Source organism: Loxodonta africana, chromosome 19 (genome assembly GCF_030014295.1).
Source record: "Loxodonta africana isolate mLoxAfr1 chromosome 19, mLoxAfr1.hap2, whole genome shotgun sequence".
Taxonomy (NCBI): domain Eukaryota; kingdom Metazoa; phylum Chordata; class Mammalia; order Proboscidea; family Elephantidae; genus Loxodonta; species Loxodonta africana.
The window spans coordinates 45,176,280-45,190,003 of record NC_087360.1 but is presented as its reverse complement, the minus strand read 5'-3'; the positions used below and the strand labels follow the sequence as shown (position 1 = coordinate 45,190,003).

The 13,724-nt window shown below is 40.3% G+C and overlaps 1 protein-coding gene and 1 pseudogene across 2 annotated transcripts in view; one reads left to right on the top strand and one right to left on the bottom strand.

Moving 5' to 3' along the window:
• SCARA5 (scavenger receptor class A member 5) overlaps window positions 1-13,724 on the bottom strand; it is a 183,875-nt gene that overhangs the window by 103,436 nt on the left and 66,715 nt on the right. The gene's annotated exons all lie outside the window — the stretch shown is intronic.
• On the top strand, window positions 756-874 carry LOC111751310 (5S ribosomal RNA; annotated as a pseudogene).

Below are 13,724 nucleotides of genomic sequence, written 5' to 3'. Positions count from 1 at the left end.
CTGCTCTTTTGGAGCTAAGAGTTTATCTCCAGCTATTTTCATTTTAAAATAGGCAAGTGTGTAGAGATCAAAGTTTATTAATGATTACCAGGGGCAGGAGGGAGGGGGAAAGAAAGGCACAATGCTTAAGGGACACCAAGCTTCTGTTAAGGGTGATAGAAATATTCGGGAACAGTTAACAGTGATGGTTGAGCAACACAATGAACATAATTAATGTCACTGAACTGTACAGGTGAAGATTGGCAGAATGGCAAATGTTTTGTTACCTATATATTTATCACAATTTTTAAAAAAGTGAAGAAGAAAAGAAAAAAGCCCTAACTTGCTGGGTTATATAAACTCTTTTATATAAATGAAGTGTCCCCATCATCAGGCAGCAACTCTCTTCTGGAATGTCATTTCACCAATAAGCTGGCAATTTGACCATTTATATGTTTTCAGAATCACAAATAGGTGGCTTTACCTTAGTAAGAAAAGACATGAGATAATTTTAACACAATGTAGAAATATCCTTTGTTTACATAATAATTAAGCCCAAACTTGTTGCCCTCAGTGGATTCCGACTCACAGCGGCCCTATAGGACAGAGTAGAACTGCCCCAAAGGGTTTCCAAGGAGCGCCTGGTGGATTCAAACTGCAGACCTTTTGGTTAGCAGCCAAACTCTTTAACCACTACACCACCAGGTTTTCCATCCCATAATAACTGGGTCCTAAATAGTTATTTAATTTAATTTAATAAATAAATTAAAAAATTAATCTGCGGCCACACCACCCTGATCGCTCCTAATCTCCGCTGATCTCGGAAGCTAAGCAGGGTTGGGCCTGGTTCGTACTTGGATGGGAGGCTGCCTGGGAATACCAGGTGCTGTAGGCTTTTTTGCCCCTTGCCGAGAGCCTCTTCTCTTTTTGGAAATCTTGGTGGCATAGTGGTTAAACGCTATGGCTGCTAACCAAGGGGTTGGCAGTTTGAATCCACCAGGCGCTCCTTGGAAACCACATGGGGCAGTTCTGTTCTGTCCTTTAGGGTCACTGAGTTGGAATAGACTCCACGGCAACAGGTTTGGTTTGGTTTTAAATAACTAATAGATAGAGGAAACCTCCATTTATTCAGCATTTCTTGTTCCAGGCACTGTGCTAGGAACTTTACCGTATATGGAATATCTGATACAAGCCAGGATCTTTTAATTGTTATAGCAGTCCTCAGAGTTACATGTTATGGAGAAACTTGGCGTGTCTGATCAGCAAGCAAGACACTCACATCAATGAGAGTTTTAAATTTATGTGTTGGAGCAGGGACGTTTTGTTCTCCACCACCTCAAATTCCATGCCCCTTATCCCTGTCTGGCCAAAGTCTGGGCCCATGGTTGGACACTGTGGAGATGAACCACGTGTGCGTGAAAGAGGGCTCAGTGCGGGCCCCTGTGTCAGAGCTGGGGTCTTGCTCACAAGATGCGGACACCGGTATCTCAGTCCAGCATCAGGGTTTCAACTTCCAAGTTGGTGAATGTGTTCTGCTTTCTCCCATGACCCTCTCTGTCCCTGGTCTTTCAGCCCCCCATGTGCGCTGCTCCTTTCAGCAGGAATCAGACAAGAAAGTAGCAACGTCAGAGCTGAGGGGTACCTTGATGATCATTTGGATGACCTTTATTTCACAGGTAAGGAAATGGAGGCCTAGATAAAAGAAGCCTTTTGGCCAAATCACACGGCGAGACAGAGGTATAGATGGGACAACGAATCAATGGTCTATTCACTTAACTGGATGAAAGTCGAAAGGAAAGTAATATTAATGGGTACCTATGTCGCTAAAAAAAATTTTTTTTTTATGTCGCTATGAGTCATAATTGACTCGACGGCACTGGGTTTGGTTTTCAGTTATTCAGTGCCAAGAGGCACCCTGGTGGCGTAGTGGGTAAAGTACTTGGCTGCTAACCAAAAGGTCAGCAGTTTGAACCCCTCAGCCGTTCCACAGGAGAAAGATGTGGCAGACTGCTTTTGTAAAGATTTACAGTCTTGGAAACCGTATGGGGCAGTTCTACTCTATTTTGAGTCAGACTAGACAGCAATGGGTCTGGTTTGGTTACTCAGGGACAGGAGTCCTTGGGTGCTACAAGTGATTAATACACTTAGCTGTCAACTGGAAGTTTGGAGATTAGAGTCCACTCAGAGGTACCAAGGAAGAAAGGCCTGGTGATCTACTTTTGAAAAATCTACCGTTGAAAACCCCATGGAGCACAGCTCTACTCTGACACACATGGGGTCGCCATGAGTCAGGGTCGAAGGCAACTGTATTTTTTGCCTAGGGCTAGACAGTGGCCTGAATACTGTCGTGTATTTTATCTTGTGTGATCCTGTGGGTAATTGTTCATATGTCCAGTTTTCTAGATAGCTGAAGTTTAGGGAGATTGAAGGGCTCGCTCAAAATAACACTACTAATAAAAGGCAAATCCAGAATTTAAGGCCCAGACTACCTGACTCTCTTTCTGCTCTACCACAGTGCACAATCACTCTACCCCTCTGGCAGGAGCCCTACTGAGGCTGAGTTAAAGGACCCCTCCTATGCCTCTCCAGTCTGCCTTTTGGCCTGAACCACATGAGGCTGCAAACTGAAATCAGCACAGGAGGCGAGCATTGTTTCTGTTTCTATCTTTTTGGACAGTTTGTTCCATAAGTGTCTATTTTCAAACAGCTCGAAATGCTCCCCCAGGGTTTTCATGCAGCTTTTGTTTGGAGCAGCGTGAGCCCTTGCCCTTGGCTGATTTTCTCAGATCCATCTTTCTTCACTTGTTGAGCCCATCATAAAGTACTTTAAGGAGGTTGGAAATTATTCTCGCTACTAAGCATGTAAGGAATCTGGGCCAGACTTGCCAGGAATCTAGGCATTTATTGGGTTTCTTCTCTCAGAACATGAGGTTTGGAGATCACATGTCAAACTTCTCACATCCCTCCCTGCTCTCAGGAAGGGACTCACGGTACAGTAAGATCACAGACGCTGAGCTGAAAATCACCTTAACAATCATTTACTCCTCACTTTCAGGCAAGGAAATGAAGGCTGAGAAAGATGATATGAAACGTCCAAAGTCCCCTAGATAACTGGTGGTAGAACCAGGGCTACAACTCATATTTCTAGAAACCTAGCTCATGTCTCTTTCTACTATATTACCTGCTGCCAAGAAAACCAGTATTAGATATCCACTCACCCATGCATCCACCTATCAATTTATTCATCCTTCTGTCCATCTATCCGTCTGTCCACGTAAATCATCACGGACAATAAAGCAAAAGGCATCTCCACCCAAAAAGGCAGAGTTTCTCCAATTAAAAACATTTAAGCTAAAACTAAGCGTTACTTTGCAGGATTAATTGGTCCCCAGAGTATTTTACATTATTAAGTTGGTTGGATATCCTTAGTATTGCAAAAGAGTCACATGAAATCGTGTCAGTTACAATCATCAATCACAATATGGTTTTATGTAGATTCAGAGCCTTTTCTACAAAAGGGAAACATTTTAATGACAGCTTTTAACATCTTGTAATAATAATAAAAAAAACTGTATGCATCTCATGTCTATAATTTTTCAAAAACTGACAGCTTTGTATGAAGTGCAAAAGACTATATATAAAAAAGTGGATTTTAGAATTTCATAGACTTTGAGAGTTGGATGGGTCCTTAGACATAATGGTTAGAAAGGAAGAAATATTGAACTTGGAATCCAAAGGCTTGGGTTCAAGTTCAGACCAACACTTAACTAGTTACTTACTCTTGGACAAGGGATTTAGTCTTTCTGAGCCCATCTCCTTTTCATCCAAAAATGGCATTGACAACATCTACCTCATGGAGTTGCTGTGAGAATTAAAGAGTGAACCGAATTGAGCACTTACTATGGGCCACGCACTAGGCTATGTGTTTTATGCAGATGTTGTCTCATTTGAGGGAATCAAATATGTGGGAAGAAAACTTCACAAAAATAGTACTGCAGAGTCCTATTCAAATTCAAACTATTGGTATTATTATTACCATCCTTCCTATGTACACCCTCCACTCTGGACAAGACTTCCCTTTCTTTACTGGTTTCTATTTCCTCATCTCCAATCAAATGTCTCGACAAGTTACATCAAACAGATGTAATTCTGCCACGCCCCCAAATAACAAATCCGTTGCCATTGAGTAAATTCCAACTCATGGTGATCCCGTGTATTATAGAGTAGAACTGAGCTCCATAGTGTTTTCTTGGCTATTATCTTTATGGAAGCATATCACCAGGCCTTTCTTTGGCAGCACTGCTGAGTGAGTTCAAACCACCAACCTTTTGGTTGGTAACCAAGAGCAAACTGTTTGCACCACCCAGGGACCTAATATATTCATTTTACAAAGTACCAGTACCTTCATTTTACAAAGCACTGTTTTGTATGTTATCTAATTTTGTACTCTTGACCAGCATTTAATTTCTATTTATATTAGATGAAGAACTGAAGTAAGTGAGAATAAATGGTTTTTCCACCCCTAGAGAGTGACAACCAAGCCTTTAGGCTCAGTCTTCCAAATCTAAATTAGAGAGTGTTCCACACACCTTTATCCTGCCTTCTCCCCATGAAAACCTGAACACATAACTCTTTACATTCTTCACTCCACGACTCCCCAGTACTGCTACCCCTAGGACCTGAGAATCACCTGGTACTTACCCAAAGAGATTCCAAACATTCTCTTCCCTCTTTTCAGTAGCACTACTAAACCTGTCAGCTCTCTCACCATAAGGAAACCTGTCTGTTGTCTTCAATGGACAGGTTGATCCCGGAAACTTGACCCTTTCCATTCGCTTCTCCCTGGCTATGCCTGAATCACCTTTGTGCCTGGATTCCGTGCTACTTTCAAATACCCTAGGCCTCTGTGGGAGTTTACCTACTTCTATGTTCATCAATGATAAACCCTGGATTCTTGCATCCACCTACTTCCCTTGCTTTAACTCTTGGACCACGTAGTAACTGTGCTGACTTGGCCCATTCTCATGCTGTTTGAATATACCTGAAGTTGGACTGCTTTGAGTAGGTTGGTACGCTGGAAAAATCCCCTTGGCTGCTATTCAAAACTGTTTTCATGCTCCTTAACTCCCAAGCCTGTTTTGTCCCTCTCATTTTCAGAAGTAAATCTGCACCCACTTTACCAAGAATCTGAAACCCCTTTAGCATGAACTCAATCTCTATACCTCACAGTATCTCTGCATCCACCTTGTTTCTTCTAGGATCAGAGGAAGAAGCATCCCTTCACCTTCTCAAGGTGACCTGCCCCCTCTCTGTGATCCACTCCATCCCCTGCCATTTCAACTCCTCTACATGAAGGCTGGAAACCCTGGTAGCGTAGTGGTTAAGAGCTACCGCTGCTAACAAAAGGTCGGCAGTCCGAATCCACCAGGCGCTCCTTGGAAACCGTACTGGGCAGTTCTACTCTGTCCTATAGGGTCGTTATGAGTCGGAATCGACTCGACGGCAACGGGTTTTTTTTTTTACATGAAGGCTGGAGGTGGGAGATGTATGATTCCTTCAAGGAGTTATGCATGGCTGGAGTGCCAAGTGGGAGGGAGGGTGGGTGCATTAAGGAGTTACCTCCTAACACGAGGATTCCCCACAATGCAGCCTTTTAAATATTTGAAAACAGCTTTCATGTTTCTTCTGAGAGGTCTTTTTTCAGACTTAGCTCCTATTTCCTTAAGCTTTCAAGTCCCTTCACCACCAAAACCACTCTTCTTTGAATGTGGTTCAGCTTGTCTACATTCAATGGTATGCTGGTAAACATTTAACAACTGGTTCTCCACAAAAAAAAAAAAAAAGCTCTATTTGTAGCAATTGCCAATTTCTGATGTGTAAATACTCCCACTATGGCTGATTTCAAGCTACCAATGTGACATCATTGAATGTGAGTCTGGGAAAAGATGCACACAATTAGAGCCGGCTTCAGCACACTAGTCTGAATTCATCTTAAACTGTGGACCCCAGAGATGAAAATAACCCTGAGGAGGCTAGAAAAGCCACCATCTTAGGACTAACTTGGCAATAACTGCATCAGGCAAGACTATTAATGGATGCTAAAATCATTGGTAGAGAAAAAATTGAAGTTGTCAATGATCTCGTCCTGCTTGGATCAACAATCAACATCCATAGAATCAGCAGTCAAGAAATCAAGTGTCATATTGCATTGGGCAAATCTGCTGCAAAAAACCTCTAAAGTTTTAAAAAGCAAAGATGTCACTTTGTTGGCTAAAGTGCATCTGACCCCAAGCTATGGTATTTTCAATCGTCTCATGTGCATGTGAAAACTGGACAATAAAAAAGGAAGACAGAAGAAGAATTGATGGATTTGAATTGTGGTGTTGGTGAAAAATATTGAATATACCACGGACTGCTAGGAAAACAAACAAATTAGTCTTAGAAGAAATACAACGAGAATGCTGCTTAGAAGTGAGGATGGCGAGACTTTGGCTTGTTTACTTTGGACATGTCATCAGGAAAGGCCAGTTGCTAGAAAAGGACATTGTTATGGATTGAATTGTGTTCCTCCCAAAAAATATGTGTTATAAATTCTAGCCTCTGTGCCTATGGTTATAATCACATTTGGGAATGGGTTGTCTTCATTCCGTTAATGAGACAGGATTAGTGTAGGTTGTCTCTTGAGTCAATCTCTTTTGGGAATGAAAGAGATTAAACAAGCAAGCAAGAGAAAAAGAGATGGGGGACCTCCTCCCACCAAAAAAGAAGACCCAGGAGCAGACCACGTCCTTTGGACCAGTGTCCCTGCGCTGAGATCTCTTAGACCCAGGGGATGATTGATGCCAAGACACATTGGTATCTCCAAGGAACACTGGGCCTGCAGATGTTGAAAGGAAACAAGGACATTCCCCCGGTGCTGACACAGAGAGAAGGCCTTCCCCCGGAGCTGGCACCCTGAATTAGGACTTCTAGCCTCCTAAACTGTGAGAGAATAAATCTCTCTTTGTTAAAGCCATCCAGCTTGGTATTTCTGTTATAGCACTACTAGATAGACAGATATCATGTGTGGAAAATTAAGAGGGAAACCCTCAATGAGATAGATTGACACAATAGCCATGGCAGTGGACTCAAATATACCAATGATCATGAAGATGGCACAAGGCCACCACACCACATATCCTTCTGTTTATACATAAGGTTACCATGAGTCACAGCTGACTCCATGGCAACAAACAATAACAAAATCATTGGGAGAGAGCTTCTTGGAAAACAACGTATTTACACAGTATAAAATTATCTCCCCACAGATCACTTCTTAATTAAAAAGGAAGTAAAAGACACTTCTACCACAGATAATTCTGGTGGATACCACCATAACCATAACCATAAGCGATCAAATTTAATTTAGCCAACAAAGGGAGAGGCTGACACATACAGAATGAGCAGGACTTATAAAGTATTTCTGACAGGAATGTTTAACCTATATGTAATCATGAGGAAGCAATTAAGCAAATCCAAATTGAGGAACAGTATACCAAGCAACTGGCTTGTATTCTTCAAAAATACAAATGCCGTGAAAAAACAATGAAAAGCTAGGAGCTATTCTAGATAAAAGAAGATCAAAGACACATGGTAGCTAAATGTGTGATTCTGGACTGGATCCTGCATCAGGGTAATATATTTGGGTTTGTATAAAGGACATTATCGGAGCAATTGAAGGAAGTTGAATATGAACTATATATTTATAATCACATTATATCAATGCTAAATTTCCTGAGTTTAATAACTGTATAACCCAGTGCCGTCGAGTCGATTCCGACTCATAGCGACCCTATAGGACAGAGTAGAACAGCCCCCTAGAGTTTCCAAGGAGCACCTGGGGGATTCAAAATGCCAACCCTTTGGTTAGCAGCCATAGCACTTAGCCACTACGCCACCAGGGTTTCCTATATAATAACTGTATAGTGCTCACCTATTAACCTAAAGGTTTGTGGTTAAAAAACCCACCTAGCAGTGCCACAGGAGAAAGGCATGGAAATCTGCCTCCATAAAGATTACAGCCAGGAAAACCCTATGAAACAGTCCTACTCTATAACACATGGGGTTGCCATGAGTCAGAATTGATTTGACAGCATGGGTTTGTTTTTTTTTTTAATTGTGATTTAAGTAAAAGTTTATAATGCAAGTCAGTTTCTCATACAAAAACTTACACACACAATGTTATGTGACCCTAGTTGCTCTCCCTATAATGTGACAACATACTCCTCCTTTCCAGCCTGTGTTTCCCATGTCCATTCAACCAGCTCCTGTCCCCCTCTGCCTTCTCGCCTAGACTCCATACAGGAGCTGCCCACTTAGTCTCATGGTTCTACTTGAGGCTAAGAAGCACACTTCTCAGCAGTATCATTTTATGTCTTATAGGCCAGTCTAATCTTCAGGAATGGTTTTAGTTTTGGGCTAACAGACAGTCCAGGGGCCATGTCCTCTGGGGTCACTCCAGTCTCAGTCAGATCATTAAGTCTGGTCTTTTTACTAGAATTTGAGTTCTGCACCTCAGTTTTCTCCTGCTCCATCAGGGACTCTCTGCTGTGTTCCCTGTCAGGGAAGTCATTGGTTGTAGCCAGGCACCATCTAGTTCTTCTGTTCTCAGGCTGATGGAGTCTCTACTTTATGTGGTCCTTTCTGTCTCTGGGCTCATATTTTCCCTGTGTCTTTGGTGTCCTGCATTCTCTTTTGCTCCAGGTAGGCTGAGGCCAATTGATGCATCTTAGATGGCCGCTTGCTAGCGTTTAAGATCCCAGATACCCAGATGCAGAACATTTTCTTAATAAGGTTTGTTATGCCAATTGACCTAGATGTCCCCTGAAACCATAGTCCCCAGACCCCCACCTCTGCTTCTCTGTCCCTTGAAATGTTTGGTTGTATTCAGGATACTTATAAGCTTTTGGTTAGTTCAGTTGTGCTCACTTCCCCAGTATTGTGTATTGTCCTTCCCTTCACCTAAAATAATTTTTTTCTACTATCTAGTTAACGAATACTGCTCTCTCTCCCTCCCCACCCTTGTAACTGTCAAAGAATGTTTTCTGTGTTTAAACCTTTTCTTGAGTTCTTGTAATAGTGGTCTCATACAATGTTCGTCCTTTTGCGACTGGCTAATTTCACTCAGCATAATGCCTTCCAGATTCCTCCATGTTCTGAGATGCTTCATGGACTCATCGTTGTTCTTTATCGTTGCGTAGTATTCCAGCGTGTGAATATAACAATGTGTTTATCCATTCATCCCTTGATAGGCACCTAGGTTGTTTCCATTTTTTGCTTTTATAAACAGTGCTGCAATGAACATGAGTGTGCATATATCTATTCGTGCGAGGGCTCTTATTTCTCTAGGATATATTCCAAGGAGTGGGGTTGCTGGATCGTATGGCAGTTCTATTTCTAGCTTTTTAAGGAAGCGCCAAATCGATTTCCAAAGTGGCTGTGCCATTTTACATTCCCACCAGCAGTATGTAAGTGTTCCGGTCTCTCCACAACCTCTCCAACATTTATTATTTTGTGTTTTTTGGATTTATGCCAGCCTTCTGGAGTGAGATGGAATTTCACTGTAGTTTTGATTTGCATTTCTCTAACGGCTAATGATCATGAGCATTTCCTCATGTATCTGTTAGCTACCTGGATGTCTTCTTTAGTGAAGTGTCTGTTCATACCCTTTGCCCATTTTTTAATTGGGTTATTTGTCTTTTTGTTGCTGAGACTTTACAGTATGTTGTAGATTTTTGAGATTAGATGCTGATTGGATTTGTCTCAGCCAAAAACTTTTTCCCAGTCTGTACCTTGTCTTTTTACTCTTTTGGTGAAGTCTTTGGATAAGCACAAGTGTTTGATTCTAGGAGCTCTTCTGGTGATTGTGCACTGTTAGTAATGTTTATACACTGTTTATGCCATGTATTAGGGCTCTTAGCATTGTCCCTATTTTTTCTCCCATGATCTTCATTGTTTTAGATTTTATATGTAGGCCTTTGATCCATTTTGAGTTAGTTTTTGTAAATGGTGTGAGGTACGGATCTAGTTTCATTTTTTTGCAGATGGATATTCAGTTATGCCAGCACCATTTGTTAAAGAGACTGTCTTTTTCCTATTCAACAGACTTTGGGCCTTTGTCAAATATCAGCTGCTCATAAGTGGATGAACTTATGTCTGGATTCTCATTCTGTTCCATTGGTCTACATATTTGTTGTTGTACCAGTACCAGGCTGTTTTAACTACTGTGGCAGTATAATAGGTTCTAAAATCAGGTAGTGTGAGGCCTCCTACTTTGTTCTTCTTCAGTAATGCTTTACTTGTGCAGGGCCTCTTTCCTTTCCATATGAATGTTTCTCCATCTCATTAAAAATTGCCATTGGAATTTGGATCGGGATTGTGTTTTATCTATAGATTGCTTTGGGTAGAATAGACATTTTCACAATGTTGAGTCTTCCTATCCATGAGCAAGGTATGTTTTTCCACTTATGTAGATCTCTTTAGGTTTCTTGCAGTAGTGTCTTACAGTTTTCTATGTATAGGTCTTTTATGTCTCTGGTAAGATTAATTCCTAAGTATTTAATCTTTTTTGTGGGCTATTGGAAATGGTATTGATTTGGTGATTTCCTCTTTGAAGTTCTCTTTGTTGGTGTAGAGGAATCCAACAGATTTTTGTATGTTTATCTTGTATCCTGATTATCTGCAGAACTCTTCTATTAGTTCCAGTAGTTTTCTTGTGGATTCTTTAGGGTTTTGTTTGTATAAGATCACATCATCTGCAAATAGAGATACTTTTACTTCTTCCTTACCAATTTCCATGCCCTTTATTTCTTTTTCTGGCCTAATCGCTCTGGCTAGGACCTCCAGTACAAAGTTGAATAAGAGTGGTGATAAAGCGAATCCTTGTGTAGTTCCCATTCTCAAGGGGAATGTTTCCAGACTCCCTCCATTTAGCTTGATGTTGGCTGTTGGCTTTGTATAAATGCCCTTTATTATGTTGAGAAATTTCACTTCTATTCCTATTTTGCTGAGAGTTTTTATCATGAATGTGTGTTGGACTTTGTCAAATACCTTTTCTGCATCAGTTGATAGGATCATGTCGTTCTTGTCTTTTGTTTTATTTATGTGATGGATTACATTGTTTTTCTAACATTGAACCATCCCTGCATACCTGGTATTAATCCTATTTGGTCATGGCAAATCATTTTTTTGATATGTGGTTGAATTCTATTGGCTAGAATTTTGTTGAGGATTTTTGCATCTAAGTTCATGAGGTCTGTAATATTCTTTTTTTGTGGTGTCTTTACCTGGCTTTGGTATCAGGGTTATGCTGGCTTCAGAGGATGAGTTTGGGAGTATTCCATCCTTTTCTGTGCTCTGAAATACCTTTAGTAGTAGTGGCGTTAACTCTTCCTTGAAAGTCTGGTAGAATTCTCCAGTGAAGCTGTCAGGGCCAGAGTTTTGTTGTTGTTGTTGCTTGGAGTTTTTTAATTACCTTTTCAATCCCTTCTTTTCTTATAAGTTTATTTAGCTGTCCTACCTCTGTTTGTGTTTTGTGTTAGTTTAGGTAGGTAGTGTGTTTCTAGAAATTTGTCCATTTCCTGTAGGTTTTCAATTTGTTACAGTACGATTTTTCATAGTATTCCATTATGATTCTTTTAATTTCAGTTGGGTCTGCTGCGATATCGCCTATCTCATTTCTTATTCAAGTTATTTGCTTCCTCTCCCATTTTTCTTTTGTCAGTTTGGCCAGTAGTTTACCAGTGTTGTTGATCTTTTCAAAGAACCAGCTTTTGGTCTTCTTAACTCAATTGTTTTTCTATTCTCTATTTCATTTAATTCTGCTCTGATTTTTATTATTTGCTTTCTTCTGGTGCCCAAGGGCTTCTTTTCTGCTCTCTTTCTATTTGTTCAAGTTGTAGGGTTAATGTTTTGATTTTGGCCCTTTCTTCTTTTTTGGATGTAATCATTATATAGTGTCCTTCCTTATGTTTTGCGGTGGATTTTACTTTAAAGTATATTTTGTCAGAAATAATATTGCCACTTCTGCTCTTTTTTGATTGTTGTTTGCTTGATATATTTTTTTCCATCCTTGGAGTTTTAGTTTTTTTCTTTAAGTCTATGGCGTGTCCCTTGTAGGCGGCATACAGACAGATGGTGTTTTTTTTTTTTAATCCATTCTGTCACTGTCTGTCTCTTTATTGGTGCATTTAGTCCATTTATGTTCAGCATAATTATGGATAAGTACGAGTTTAGTGTTGTCATTTTGATGTCTTTTTTTGTGTGTTAACAGTTTCTTTGTTTCACTTAATTTCCTGTGCTGAGTCATTTTTCTTTATTTTCTTTTCATATTTTTCATTATTGTTGATTTTGTATTTGCCGAGTCTTTGTTTTTCTTGCTTTTTATTTTGATGTGTAGGATTGTTAGTTTCCTTTGTGGTTACCTTAATATTTACCCCTATTTTTCTAAGTTTAAACCAATCTTTTATTTATTTGTAACACCTTGACTTCCTCTCCATATGAAAGATCTATGACTACACTTTTCAGTCCCTCTTTTTTGTTTTACTGTTGTCATCTTTTATATAATGACGTCTCTGTTTTCCTGTTTTGAGCATTTTCATTTGGATTTATTTTTGTTATTTCCCTGTCTCGGTTGATACCTGGTTGTTCTGTCCTGCGTCCTGGTCTTGGGTTGTTATCTGATGTTATTGATTTTCTAACCGGAGGACTCCCTTTAGTATTTCTGGTAATTTTGGTTTCATTTTTACAAATTCCCTAAACTTCTATATATCTGGAAATGTCCTGATTTTGCCATCATATTTGAGAGACAGTTTTTCAGGATATATCATTTTTGGCTGGCAATTTTTTTCAAGGTTTTATATATGTCATCCTATTGCCTTCTTGCCTGCATGGTTTTTGTTGAGTAGTCCCAGCGTAGTCTTACTGACTCTCCCCTGTAGGTGACATTTCGTTTATCCCTAGCTGCTCTTAAAATCCTCTCTTTATCTTTGGTTTTCTCAAGTTTGATTACAATATGTCTTAGTGACTTTCTTTTGCTATAACAGAAATACCACAAGTGGATGGCTTTAACAAAGAGAAGTTTATTTTCTCACAGTAAAGTAGGCTAAAAGTCCAAATTCAGGGTGTCAGCTCCAGTAGAAGTCTTTCTCTCTCTGTCGACCTTATCATCAGTGTTCCCCCTGTTGAGGAGCTTCTTTGTGCAGGGACCCCAGGTCCAAAGGACACACTCTGCTCCTGGCACTGCTTTCTTGGTGTTATGAGGCCCCCCGTCTTTCTGCTCACTTCTCTCTTTTATATCTCAAGAGACTGCCTCAAGACACAATCCAATCTTGTAGATTGAGTCCTGCCTCACTAACACAACTGCTGCCCATCCTCCCTCATTAACATCATAGAGGCAGGATTTACAACATACAGAAAATTACAGAATACCAGGAATCATGGCCCAGCCAAATTGATATACACATTTTTCGGGGGACATAACTCAATCCATGACATGATATTAACGATATTGTTTGATAATTTTTGCATTTGGTTGGATCACCTTTCTTGGGAATAGGTATAAATATGGATCTTTTCCGGTCGGTTAGCCAGACTGCTGTCTTCCAAATTTCTTGGTATAGCAGAGTGAGCCCTTCCAGCACTGCATCCGTTTGTTGAAACATCTCAATTGGTATTCCATTAATTCCTAGAGCCTTGTTTTTCACCAA